The sequence below is a fragment of the Danio rerio genome, chromosome 22 (assembly GCF_052040795.2).
Source record: "Danio rerio strain M-AB ecotype USA chromosome 22, GRCz13ab, whole genome shotgun sequence".
NCBI lineage: Eukaryota > Metazoa > Chordata > Actinopteri > Cypriniformes > Danionidae > Danio > Danio rerio.
The window spans coordinates 22,556,356-22,570,253 of NC_141042.1; positions in this window are offsets into that span (position 1 = coordinate 22,556,356).

A 13,898-nucleotide genomic window follows, 5' to 3' on the forward strand; every position below is an offset into this window, starting at 1 on the left:
GCATAACCCATAAGGCCACCGCAAAAGGAAAAGCGAGATATTGGGCAAACGAAGAGTTAGTGACTTGTCGCAATACTTCCCCTCACAATGAGGCGGCCCAGGGAACGAGGCATTTGATCTGGGTTAACACACAAATGCAGTTCTGTATAAGGACTATTTTGACTTCTTTTCCAAACCTTGATGCTGTATTTGCGAGTTCAAGATTACTTTGTTTTTCACTATCGAGCTTTGAAAATCGTAAAGGATTTATTCTCATGCAAGCAATGGCACGAAACCCGTCTTAGCAGAGGATGGTTTCGATCCATCGACCTCTGGGTTATGGGCCCAGCATGCTTGCGCTGCGCTACTCTGCTTTTGCTCAGTTGTGCATTAGTTTAAAACGACCTGGGTTAAAACATTGGTTCTCATGGCCCGGAACTCAGAGAGTGGAGTATGGAAACCACCCTCTTTTAAGTGCCATTTATTGTTTGCATGCATGAAGACAAATCATTTAACCCAGAATAAATGCCTCGTCCACTGGGATGCCTCATTGTGGAGGGGTTTTCCTGGCACAGGTCACTAACTCTGCAGCTGCCCAAAACATTGTGTGTCCTGCCCCAGTGGCCTAATGGATAAGGCACTGTCCTCCTATGCCAGGGATTGTGGGTTCGAGTCCCATCTGAGATGGTTTGTAGCAGAGAGGCGCAGCGGAAGCGTGCTGGGCCCATAACCCAGAGGTCGTTGGATTGAAACCATCCTCTGCTAAGGTGACTTCTTTATAGGTTCACTGTCTAGTTGCGTGCGTTGTGAAAGCTGCTGCTTTTTTCTTATTTTACCTAATCTCATGTATGAAAGAGGAGCTGAGAGTCCTGGTTCAAACCCTGGACATTTCAATTCTTTTGCCTGTTGAGCGAAACGTCTTGCAAGTTGGACCTTTATATGTAAACGAAAATACTTTTTCAGAGGATGGTTTTGGGCCATCAACCTCAAAGTTATGGGCCCAGCACACTTCCACTACGCCACTATACTGTGGTTAACCCTAGTTGGTGCTCAAACTCACAGCCTGTGGCTTAGATGGTCAGTGCATAACCCATAAGGCCACCGCAAAAGGAAAAGCGAGATATTGGGCAAACGAAGAGTTAGTGACTTGTCGCAATACTTCCCCTTCACAATGAGGCAGCCCAGTGAACGAGGCATTTGATCTGGGTTAACACACAAATGCAGTTCTGTATAACGACTATTTTGACTTCTTTTCCAAACCTTGATGCTGTATTTGCGAGTTCAAGATTACTTTGTTTTTCACTATCGAGCTATGAAAATCGTAAAGGATTTATTCTCATGCAAGCAATGGCACGAAACCCGTCTTAGCAGAGGATGGTTTCGATCCATCGACCTCTGGGTTATGGGCCCAGCACGCTTCCGCTGCGCCACTCTGCTTTTGCTCAGTTGTGCATTAGTTTAAAATGACCTGGGTTAAAACATTGGTTCTCATGGCCCGGAACTCAGAGAGTGGAGTATGGAAACCACCCTCTTTTAAGTGCCATTTATTGTTTGCATGCATGAAGACAAATCATTTAACCCAGAATAAATGCCTCGTCCACTGGGATGCCTCATTGTGGAGGGGTTTTCCTGGCACAGTTCACTAACTCTGCAGCTGCCCAAAACATTGTGTGTCCTGCCCCAGTGGCCTAATGGATAAGGCACTGATCTCATATGCCAGGGATTGTGGGTTCGAGTCCCATCTGGGGTGGTTTGTAGCTGAGTGGCGCAGCGGAAGCGTGCTGGGCCCTTAACCCAGAGGTCGATGGATCGAAACCATCCTCTGCTAAGGTGACTTCTTTATAGGTTCACTTTCTAGTTGCGTGCGTTGTGAAAGCTGCTGCTTTTTTCTTATTTTACCTAATCTCATGTATGAAAGAGGAGCTGAGAGTCCTGGTTCAAACCCTGGACATTTCAATTCTTTTGCCTGTTGAGCGAAACGTCTTGCAAGTTGGACCTTTATATGTAAAACAAAAATATTTTTTCAGAGGATGGTTTTGGGCCATCAACCTCAATGTTATGGGCCCAGCACACTTCCACTACGCCACTATACTGTGATTAACCCTAGTTGGTGCTCAAACTCACAGCCTGTGGCTTAGATGGTCAGTGCATAACCCATAAGGCCACCGCAAAAGGAAAAGCGAGATATTGGGCAAACGAAGAGTTAGTGACTTGTCGCAATACTTCCCCTCACAATGAGGCGGCCCAGGGAACGAGGCATTTGATCTGGGTTAACACACAAATGCAGTTCTGTATAAGGACTATTTTGACTTCTTTTCCAAACCTTGATGCTGTATTTGCGAGTTCAAGATTACTTTGTTTTTCACTATCGAGCTTTGAAAATCGTAAAGGATTTATTCTCATGCAAGCAATGGCACGAAACCCGTCTTAGCAGAGGATGGTTTCGATCCATCGACCTCTGGGTTATGGGCCCAGCATGCTTGCGCTGCGCTACTCTGCTTTTGCTCAGTTGTGCATTAGTTTAAAACGACCTGGGTTAAAACATTGGTTCTCATGGCCCGGAACTCAGAGAGTGGAGTATGGAAACCACCCTCTTTTAAGTGCCATTTATTGTTTGCATGCATGAAGACAAATCATTTAACCCAGAATAAATGCCTCGTCCACTGGGATGCCTCATTGTGGAGGGGTTTTCCTGGCACAGGTCACTAACTCTGCAGCTGCCCAAAACATTGTGTGTCCTGCCCCAGTGGCCTAATGGATAAGGCACTGTCCTCCTATGCCAGGGATTGTGGGTTCGAGTCCCATCTGAGATGGTTTGTAGCAGAGAGGCGCAGCGGAAGCGTGCTGGGCCCATAACCCAGAGGTCGTTGGATCGAAACCATCCTCTGCTAAGGTGACTTCTTTATAGGTTCACTGTCTAGTTGCGTGCGTTGTGAAAGCTGCTGCTTTTTTCTTATTTTACCTAATCTCATGTATAAAAGAGGAGCTGAGAGTCCTGGTTCAAACCCTGGACATTTCAATTCTTTTGCCTGTTGAGCGAAACGTCTTGCAAGTTGGACCTTTATATGTAAACGAAAATACTTTTTCAGAGGATGGTTTTGGGCCATCAACCTCAAAGTTATGGGCCCAGCACACTTCCACTACGCCACTATACTGTGGTTAACCCTAGTTGGTGCTCAAACTCACAGCCTGTGGCTTAGATGGTCAGTGCATAACCCATTATACCACCGCAAAGGGACAAGAAAGCTATTGGCCAACCAAAGAGTTTGCGTGCATGAAGACAAATCATTTAACCCAGAATAAATGCCTCGTCCACTGGGATGCCTCATTGTGAAGGGGTTTTCCTGGCACAGGTCACTAACTCTGCAGCTGCCCAAAACATTGTGTGTCCTGCCCCAGTGGCCTATTTGATAAGACACTGGCCTCCTAAGCCAGGGATTGTGGTTTTGAGTACCATTTGGGGTGGTTTTTAGCAGAGTGGTGCAGCGGAAGCGTGCTGGGCCCATAACCTAGATGTTGATGGATTAAAACCATTCTCTGCTAAGACGACTTCTTTATAGGTACTGAAATGATGTGCATCTTGTGTGCTGGGGATCTAAAGTTGTGTTCCCGTAGTATTTGTATGATAAAAGAATTGTGAACCAATGATCCTGCAAATGCAAGACTTCTTTAAGTAAATGATCGCAGCATGTAGAGTGTTGAACACTGGAGAGCCTGTTTTAAAATTAATGACTCTTTAGAGGTTTGTGTCTAGAGTTTTGAAAATTGACATCAGGGTTCTGAAAGGTAGAACATGCAAACTCCACACAGAAACGCCAACTAAGCCGAGGTTCAAACCAGCGACCCAGCAACATTCTTGCTGAGGCAACAGCACTACCTACTGCACCACTGCCTTGCCGTGTAGCAAAATAATTGAAAAAAACTGTAATGTAGTAAGTGCTCAATAGAAAGTTGAGTGCTAGTTGCATGAAAATAGGTATGGGATGTTTCATAGATTAAAAGTTAAAAGGGCTTGCCATAGAGCAGATCTATATTCCCTTCTATAAGCCTTCTGTAATGACTCTCTTCTACTTAATCTACTGTATCATAAACATTGTTTAAAAAATAAATATAGTATAGTCTGTATAGTCTTTTGAAGGGTGTTCCTGCAAGTTTGTGTGTGTATGTGTGTTTTTGTGTGTGTGTGTGTGTGTGTGTGTGTGTGTGTGTGTGTGTGTGTGTGTGTGTGTGTGTGTGTGTGTGTGTGTGTGTGTGTTTGTGTGTGTGTGTGTGTGTGTGTGTGTCTGTGTGTGTGTTTCTAGTTATTGCATTTTTTGGGGAAAAATGGGAGAATACTAAAGCTTCTCTAAAAAACGAGGTATGCCATCACCAAAAATAAGGAAATCGACCTCATCCTTGCAGAGCAGAAAAAAAGAGAACAGAAAAAAAAAAATTGCTTGTATTAGGTGAGATCAACCACGCTTCTCTTGCATTCAAGTTTGCAGGTTGTTAATAACTATTTAAAGTAAAATAAACATGAGCATTAAAGGGTCAGTTCACTTCAAAATTAATATTTTCTGGTCATTTTTAAAAGAAAATAGGATCATTTTACAAGTCCCGTATAGTAAGACATTTGAGCTTTACAATTTTTGAATGCATTCAGCTAAATTTCAGGTCTGTCGGGATCTGTAGATTAGACATTAACATCTCAAAAAAAATAAACAAATAAATAAAGAGTTTTATTAATTTTCCTTTTTAAAGCTTGGATTTCTGTAGTTAAACCATGTTCTCAGGCCAACTGTAAATGAAAGTCGCTGTTTTCTAGGTCTATATGGCCAGGAACAATACTCTCATTCTGGCAAAATAATCAAGGAACTGTGCAGCCATACCATGGCTTCAGCAGGGGCAAAGATATGACACAGAGGGTACTCGATTTGTATCATTAATTTCTACCCCTACCCCAATCCTAAACCTACCATCTAATGTGTAATATTATCGTGACTGTTGCAGCAAATTTACATTTTTGGGTAAACAATGAATAACACATGTTATTTTGCTGACATTTAGGTTTGGCTGAAAGCAGAAAGACAACTTCTCCAGGGCTTTTCAGAGGACGAGGGGCGTGGCTTCAGTAAACTGGTGCACCAGAATATCTTTCAGTCAATGAAAACAATGACAGAAGCTATGAGCGAGCTAAAGATTCCTTACGCCAATCCACAGAACCAGGTGATCGAGACACTAAGTGTGTTGTTAAAGTAACTTTTCAGTTCAGCAGTTGTGAATGAAGTACACAAATTAGTCTATTAAATACAAGTGCAGAAACCCTAATAAAAAAAAAAAACGTTCCTTCAGTAAAAGTACAAAGTCCTCTTCTTCATTATTACTTGAGTTAATGTGCAAAAGTACTTGATTCTTAATTTACTTGTATAATAAGAATACTTCCTGATGAACGTTTATTTTGCAAGATAATTGAATTACCATAACATGATTACCACACTGATAATTCATGTGAAAACTTCTGAAACCACATTCACACGCTCAGTACCACCCAGATCAGTTTGTAAAATCAGTGAAATTATATATTTTCCTTTATATGCTAACATTGGGGGCTGCTTTCTGCAAAAATTTAAATGGCCAAATAACACTTGAACAATTTGTTCTACCAAAAAACAAACAAACAAACAAACAATAGTGATGTGCACAGATATTTTGAGGGGACTTTGAGGACAACTTACAGCTAATTGTCTGTGTGCACGTGCCTGGGCGCTGGGGTGGATTTAAGCAATAAGCAAGGTGAGCGGCCACTTATAAATATCCCCCAATAAATATCTAGAAGCATAAATTATACCTATAAACTATATAAAACACCATTTTTCTATCATATTTTGTATAGTGAGAGTCAAACAAATACAATTTTTATGTAATTAAACATTTTTTAATATGCAATAAAATATAATATTATATAATAACATAATGTTATCTAATAATAATATATATATTTTAAATATCCACCACCAGCAGTCATATTTAGAAAAAAATATTAAATGTTTTTTAGTTGTAAATTCATTTTAAGACACCTTATTATTTAAAATGTAAAGCTTTCATTAAGATAGAAAGCAGAAAACAAGATTAAGTGACATAAAAAAAACAGCAAAATAACCAAAAAATTAAATAAAAGTATGGCTGGAATTGCGTAGGGCCCCCAAATCACTAAATTCACCCCTGCTGGGCGAAAACCCCAAACATTATTGTTACGTGGGTCTGTGTTATTTAATTAATCTATGTATGTATTGCTGGTTTGTGCTTGTTGCGATCGAGTACTAGGAGGAGCGTTTCTACCCGGCTTATCCAGGATTGGATGATGCCCGTGACGTCACTGGGGATTCCCACTATATAAAGCTGACAGCAATGGCGTTTCTAGCGCTCTCTCTCATTCTACCTTGAAGTCTCTCGCCCTCCCTCAGCTCGGTGGTGGCTTGCGCTCAGGCGGTCTGGCTGGCGGTGCTCCGCAAGTCGATCATTCATCCAGATGCCGCTCCGTTTAGTGTTTTGTTCATGTTAAAGTTTTGATTCTTAATTCGTAATGTGTTAACTAGTTTATTTATTTTGATACTTTGTTTTGTAGCAGGTAGAGGTTTATTTTTCATAGTCACGTTTTGTTATTTATTTAGTTTAGCGAAGGTAAGCAGTGGCCTGGAAGACTCACCTATTTTTGTTCCTTTCACGGGAGTTAGGTAAGATCTGTCCATTTAAAGCAGTATAGTCAGAGACCTGTTTACCTTAGCTGCCCTGTCCACTTGATTTTTGTTAATGTTTTGTCTTTTGAAAACTTATGATTTATGAAAAATTAAACATATTGACGGAACGTCAATTTAACCATTCAACCTCTGTGTCTTCCATATGTTCGGCTCAAACCTTGATTGTTGTTGTTATTCGAGCCAGTTTTGAGTTTGGGCCGTAACAATTATCTATACTGAAATTGGAAAAAGCTTACACTGTAATAAATGCTAGGTTCCAAACAATCCCTTCATGTTGTGCCAACACAAATCAAATAAGTTAACTTAATTGTTTTACAAATTAAAGTAGATTGAACATAAAACAATTAAGTTTAACCCAAAAAACAAAAATTGTCTCAATTCAGCTCATATTAAAAAGCAGTTTAAACAAGCAGCAGAAATATTTTTTTGATTGTATGTTTTAAGAAATACACATAAAAGCTAAAATATTCCTGTTTTCAATACATGTGTGGGAATATTAATTCAATTCCATGCGTGTTCAATAAAAAAGGTCAGGAGAGAGCTTTCTTTAATGTCAAACATAGTAATTTATTGGATACAAATGAATAATTAGATAAAGAGAATTCTGAATGCAATGCAAGAATTACATTTAGGAGGTGCACAAAAATTCTCATTTCCTGACTGCAGCTTTTATACCCAGCTGATATTAACAGGTGGAGTTTAGTGGAATTTATCACTTGTCAATCTTTCTCCAGTCTTCCATGGCCGCACCCATACATACGTCCTCTTTTTCTACGAACTCTCTGTACGACGTTAAAAGCATAAGACTTCTCAACTGCAAATAATCTGTGTTCATTTTCAACCCATCTCTGCTCACAGGAAGTTTAGCTGCAGAGCTCAAGTTAATTTCAGAAAATCAGGTCTTTGCATTTCTATCAGCTTTATCTACTAAACAAAAAAATCTTCATTAGTATGCAAAGCATCTCACTCTCAAGAAAAGAAGTTTAGTTAATACATCACCTTAAGCAATACAAATACAATTGTTAAATGAAAAATAAAATCCTCTACAACACATGCGACGGTGGAGAGCAATTGTCAACATTATAAAAAAAGTGATAAGTTGACTTTACTTAAAAAAAAAAGTGAGTGAGCCCATTCCCTTAAAAACACATTAAGTAAATGAACAATGAGCAAAACTGACAAATTAAGTTAACTTAACAGTTTGAAATTACAACAGCTTTACTCACTTTTTGAAGTAAAAGTCAGTCATAGTATATGAGAGTGTATGGATGTTTTCCAGTACTGGGTTGTGGCTGAAAAGGCATCCACTAAATAAAACATATGCTAGAATAGTTGGTGGTTCATTCCACTGTGACGACCTCTGATAAATTAGAGACTAAGCCGAAGGCAAATGAATAAATGTTTGTAAAGTTTGCATTTATGTTACAAAGACAATCTTAAATTGTAATGCAGTGTTTCTCAACCACGTTCCTGGAGGACCACCAGCTCTGCACATTTTACTCGTCTTCTTAACCAAATACACCTGATTTATATAATCAGCTCATTAGCAGAGACTGAAAGACCTGTAATGGGTGCAGAGATGGGAAGTAACGAAGTACAAATACTTTGTAACTGTACTTAAGTAGATTTTTCTGGCATCAGTACTTTACTCCACTATTTATTTTTTTGCCAACTTTTTGCTTTTACTCATTTTTACACTGCTTTTACATTTTTACACAAATATTTGTGCGTTCTACTCCTTACATTTTTAAATCGAGCTCGTTACTTTCGTTTCATGTTTTGTGGCACGATCTCTATTATTTCTTGTCATTGGGCGATTTGAACGCCTTTTTGATTCAATCTGTATATTCTTTCCCCACTGCTTTAAAATGACTGAGGTGGGATAGTGCTGCTACCTGTGTAGATTAAGAAATAGGCACACGTGCGGACTCCATTGAACTTAACAGTTTATGCAAAAGCAAAACAAAAATTTACATTTAACCTAAATAGATAAATATTTGGAAATATACATTATTTTGAATGCAAAAAATACCTGCATTTGCTATCAGTTTCAAGCACTTTATCTGAAATCTAAGCACTTTTCAAACCCTAACATTAAATTAAAATAGATTTATTTCAAGCATTTTCGAGGATTTCCAGAATACGTTAACACTCTGCAGACTGCAAGTGATTCACCAAGAAAACTTATTTCAATATTTATAAAATGCTTAATTTTGCTAAACAGTAGGATATTTCTGTACTTGTACAAACCACTTGATCGCCAGGGCCTCCTTCTCCACCATTGCGTACCGGGTCTCTGCGGGGGTAAGCTTCCGACTCACGTACATGATGGGATGTTCTTCATCGCCGTGGACCTGGGAGAGGACCGCGCCCAGGCCCGAGTCGGAAGCATCCGTCTTAAGAATGAAGGGGCAGCCGAAGTCAGGTGCGTGCAGTACCGGTGAGGATGTGAGGGCCGTCTTCAGGGCTCGGAATGCGTCGTCTGCTTCCTTGGTCCATCTTAACCTCTCCGGCTGCCCCTTTCTGGTCAGGTCTGTCAGAGGGCTGGCTATGGATGAGAAGTTAGGTATGAAACATCTATAGTAGCCCGCTAACCCCAGAAATGCACGTACCTGGGTCTTTGTGGTGGGTTGTGGAGTTTCTTGTAGTGCTTTGACCTTGTTTTGTTGTGGCTGTATGAGACCTCTTCCAATGTGGAACCCGAGGTATCTGGCTTCGGCTAGCCCCAGGTGGCATTTCTTGGGGTTAGCTGTGAGCCCAGCCCGACGAAGATCTAAGAGCACCCTCCGTAACCGGGTAGGTGTTCCTCCCATGACTCTGAGTGGACGATGAGGTCGTCCAGGTATGCTGCTGCATATGGCTGGTGGGGCCTCAGCAGGATGTCCATCATTCTTTGGAATGTGGCTGGGGCCCCGTGGAGCCCGAAGGGAAGAACCCGGTATTGCCAGTGCCCACCGGGTGTGGAGAAGGCGGTTTTCTCCTTGGCGTCTTCACTTAGTGGTAACTGCCAGTAGCCTTTGGTGAGGTCGATGGTGGAGATAAATCGGGCTCCACCCAGCCTATCCAGCAGCTCGTCCACCCGAGGCATGGGGTATCCGTCGAACTTAGAGATCTCGTTGAGTTTTCTGAAGTCATTGCAGAAACGGAGGGTGCCATCGGGTTTGGGGACCATCACTATTGGGCTGGACCACGGGCTACGGGATGGTTCGATGATGCCTAACCTCCTCATCTTCTGGATCTCCTCGTCGATAGCCAGCCGGCGAGCCTCTGGAACTCGATAAGGCCTTTGCCGGACGATGGTGCCAGGTGGAGTGATGATGTTGTGCTGGATGATGGTGGTTCGGCCCGGTTTCTCCGAGAACACATCCTTGAACTGACCAACCAAGGCTTGCAGCTCCACCTTCTGGTTTGGTGAGAGTTGTTCACCTATGTGGACAACGGGAAGAGTTTCTTCAGTGAAGGCAACGAGATGACCTGGAGCTGCAACCCACTTCTTCATAAGATTAATGTGGTATAGCTGTTCTTCCCATCTTCGTCCCGGCTGACGGACTCGATAATTTACCGGCCCTACCCTTTCTACCACCGTGTATGGTCCCTTCCAGGATGCGAGGAACTTCGAGGTTGTGGTAGGTATGAGTATCATCACCTTGTCCCCTGGGTGGAACTCTCTGGGTTGGGCGGGCCGGTTATACAATCTCTGCTGGGCGCGCTGGGCTTCGGTCAGGTGTTGTTTGACGATGGGCATGACTTTCTCGATGCGTTCTCATGTACCGTACATGTTCAATCACCGACCGCTGGGGGGCTGGCTCCTGTTCCCAGGCTTGACGAGCCACATCCAATAGCCCTCGGGGTTGGCGGCCAAACAGCAGTTCGAAGGGGGTAAAACCTGTGGAGGCCTGAGGAACTTCCCTGATTCCAAACAACACGTACGGGATCATGAGGTCCCAGTCACGCCCGTCCTCTGCCACCACCCGTCGGAGCATCTGTTTCAGAGTCTTGTTAAACCTCTCGACAAGGCCGTCAGTCTGTGGATGGTATACTGAGGTTTTTATTTGTTTTACCTTGAGGAGGTGACAGAGGTCTGCCATCAACCGGGACATGAAGGGGGTGCCCTGGTCGGTCAGTATCTCTGCTGGAATTCCCACTCGACTGCATAGAAGAAACAGCTCCTTCGCGATGGCCGATGACGTGGCTTTCCTCAGGGGAATCGCTTCAGGGTACCTGGTGGCATAATCGAGGATGACAAGGATGTGTTCATGTCCCTGGGCCGACTTCGGCAAAGGCCCTACCAAGTCCATACCAATGCGGGTGAAGGACACATCAATGATGGGTAGTGGTATTAGAGGGCTGGGGGGTGGTCGTTGGGGAGACGTTCTCTGGCAGATGTCACATGCCTGGCAATACCTTTTTACTTCCCCGTCTAGCCCCGGCCAATGGAAACGATCGCGGATCCTTTTCACAGTGTTGGCCGCTCCCAGATGTCCAGCCATCGGGTGGGTATGTGCCAATTCTAAGACTGTCTCCCTCTTGGTCCTCGGAACGACCAGTAGTGTCTTCTTTTCCCCCCGCCTCTCTGCCACACAGTACAGCAGACCATTTTCCACAATAAAATGTGGGAGGGGGTGAGGGCTGGGAAGTCGCTCATTACCGTCAATGATCCTTACTTGCAGCCAACATTGTTTGAGCGTCTCATCTTCCCTTTGTGCTCTGCCAAAATCGCCTCCTGCGGTTATCTGTTGAAACAGATCAAAGTATAAATTAGCGGATATGGATGACTCACCCCCTCTGTCGCTCTCGGTGGTCATCAGCGCTGGTTTGCGGTCCCGATGAGCCCGTGACTTGTTCTTCTTCTTTGAACAAGCCGATGGAGCGTGGTGGTGAGTCAGGAGTTCGTCGAACCCCGGCCAGTCTCTGCCCAGTATGAGGGGCACAGGAAGATCCGGAACAACCCCGACTTCGATGCGCCAGCTGCCTGGTTTTGCCGCGATGGTCACTCTTTGGGCGGGTACGTGGCGGGTATCACCGTGCACACACGTGATCGGAAATCGCCCTTTGCTTTCATGGTGGTATTTTAAAGTTTTCGGGTGAACCAGAGTGATGGCGCTTCCTGTGTCTAACGTGGCCGTTTGTGTTTTTCCCTCTAACAGGATTTTATGGGTGGGAGCTTCGGGAGGGATATTGCGGTGTACCGCGCACCCTGCTGTCCAGGCCGGGGTCGAGTGCGTCGTCGGCTCGGTGGGCATCGGCTCGTCCATCGGGCTGGGGACCGCTGGTCTGCCGCCTGGTCGTGCTGTACCCTCCACCGGTCGCCATGGTGCACTTACCCTCCGGAGTGGCAGAGCCGCTCTCTCCCCATTGTCTCTGGCGATGTGAGCTTCAGCCAGCTCGATCGCCTCCACCAGGGTGGCCAGTGACTCAGGATTTCGCATGCTGGTGAGTGTTCGCAAACGTCGGGGTAACGCTCGCATCATCTTCTCAATAATCACCTTCTCAGCGACCTGGACCGCCGAAGGATCTCCTCCCAATAACCATAGTCTTCCCAGGCGAGAAAGTTGAGCTGCTTGAGTCCGCACTGGCTGTTTCTCGTCATAAGACCACTGGGAGAACTGTTGTGCTGCGCTGATTGTGGAGAGCCCCATTCTGGCTAATATCTCCTTTTTTAACGCTTTGTAATCTTCATTTTTGGGTGTCTCTAGTGAAAAATATGCCCGTTGTGCTTCTCCTGTGAGAAAAGGAGCCAACATTCTCGCCCAGTTTTTTTTCGGCCAGCCTTCTCTCTCGGCAATGACTTCAAAGGTATGCAAGTATGCGTCAATATCATCCAGGTCGCGGAGTTTAGTGAGATGATGATGCGCACTCACTTCGGGAGTCGGATGGTATCTGGCCGCCTGGCGGAGCTGTTGTTCCAGTCGATCCTGTCTGGCTGTAAGTTGCTCAGAGATGGAATTCTGTTTACTGGAGATCTCCGCTAGGTGGAGCAGTACCTCTTCCAGAGACATGGCGATGGGATGTTGACAGCCGAGTAAGAGGAAGCGTGGGAGAGAAAGAGAGCGGATGCCTGTCTGTAACACAAACAAAGAAAAATTCAGCGGTTATTTCTCCTTACTGGTAAGTGTTTCTTCAGATTTTTTCCCTCTGCAATGCCTGCATTCTCCACCAGTTGTAGCGAGGCAGAGGGAAAACACAAACACAGTTAGATGATGTTACAAACAATGCCCCGGAGGGTGCTTTATTTACAAGTGTAAAAGGGGTGAATGAGTGCTCTTCTTAAGGGTGCGTGCTCAAGTGCTCCGGGGAGATGGTGAAGAGTTCTGGTGTTGGATCGGTCACGAGCTGGATTCGGCTGTGGGAGAGACAGAGAGAGACAAGCGTTAGCGCAGGGAGTCATGTGGAAATGAAGCTCAGTTTCCTCCTGTGTGGGGCTGGCTTTTATCTCTCCCTGGCTGATGAGGTCCAGCTGTGAGCGATCCGGTGCTGATGAGTTTCCAGCTGGGGTGAATTTGTGACCAGGGCGACGTGGTATCAGCAGACTCGCTACAATATATATATATATATATATATATATATATATATATATATATATATATATATATATATATATATATATATATATATATATATATACACTTTAATTTATGTTATTTTATTTATTTATTTTTTCAAATTGGTGGTTTATTGCACTGTGAGAACCCTGGGACTAAACCGAAGGGTAGTAAGTGAACAAGTGAGATATACAGTCAGGTTCATAAATATTGGGGCATCGACACAATTCTAACATTTTTGGCTCTATACACCAACACAATTGATTTGAAATGAAACAAACAAGATGTGCTTTAACTGCAGACTGTCAGCTTAATTTGAGGGTATTTACATCCAAATCAGGTGAACGCAATAGAAAATACCACAATTTCGATGTGTGCCTCCTACTTGCTAAGGGACCAAAAGCAATGGGACAATTTCCATGGCCAGATGTGAATTATTCCCTCATTATCCTAATTACAATCCACTGGTTGAGATACAGTTAATTAGGTTAACTACTGGCAGGTTAGGGTAATTAGACAAGTTATTGTATAACAATGGTTTGTTCTGTAGATCATTGAGAAAAAAAATACAGCTTAAAGGGGACTTTCTCCAGATGAGGAACTATTATCAGACATACTGTGAAAATTTCCTTGCTCTGTT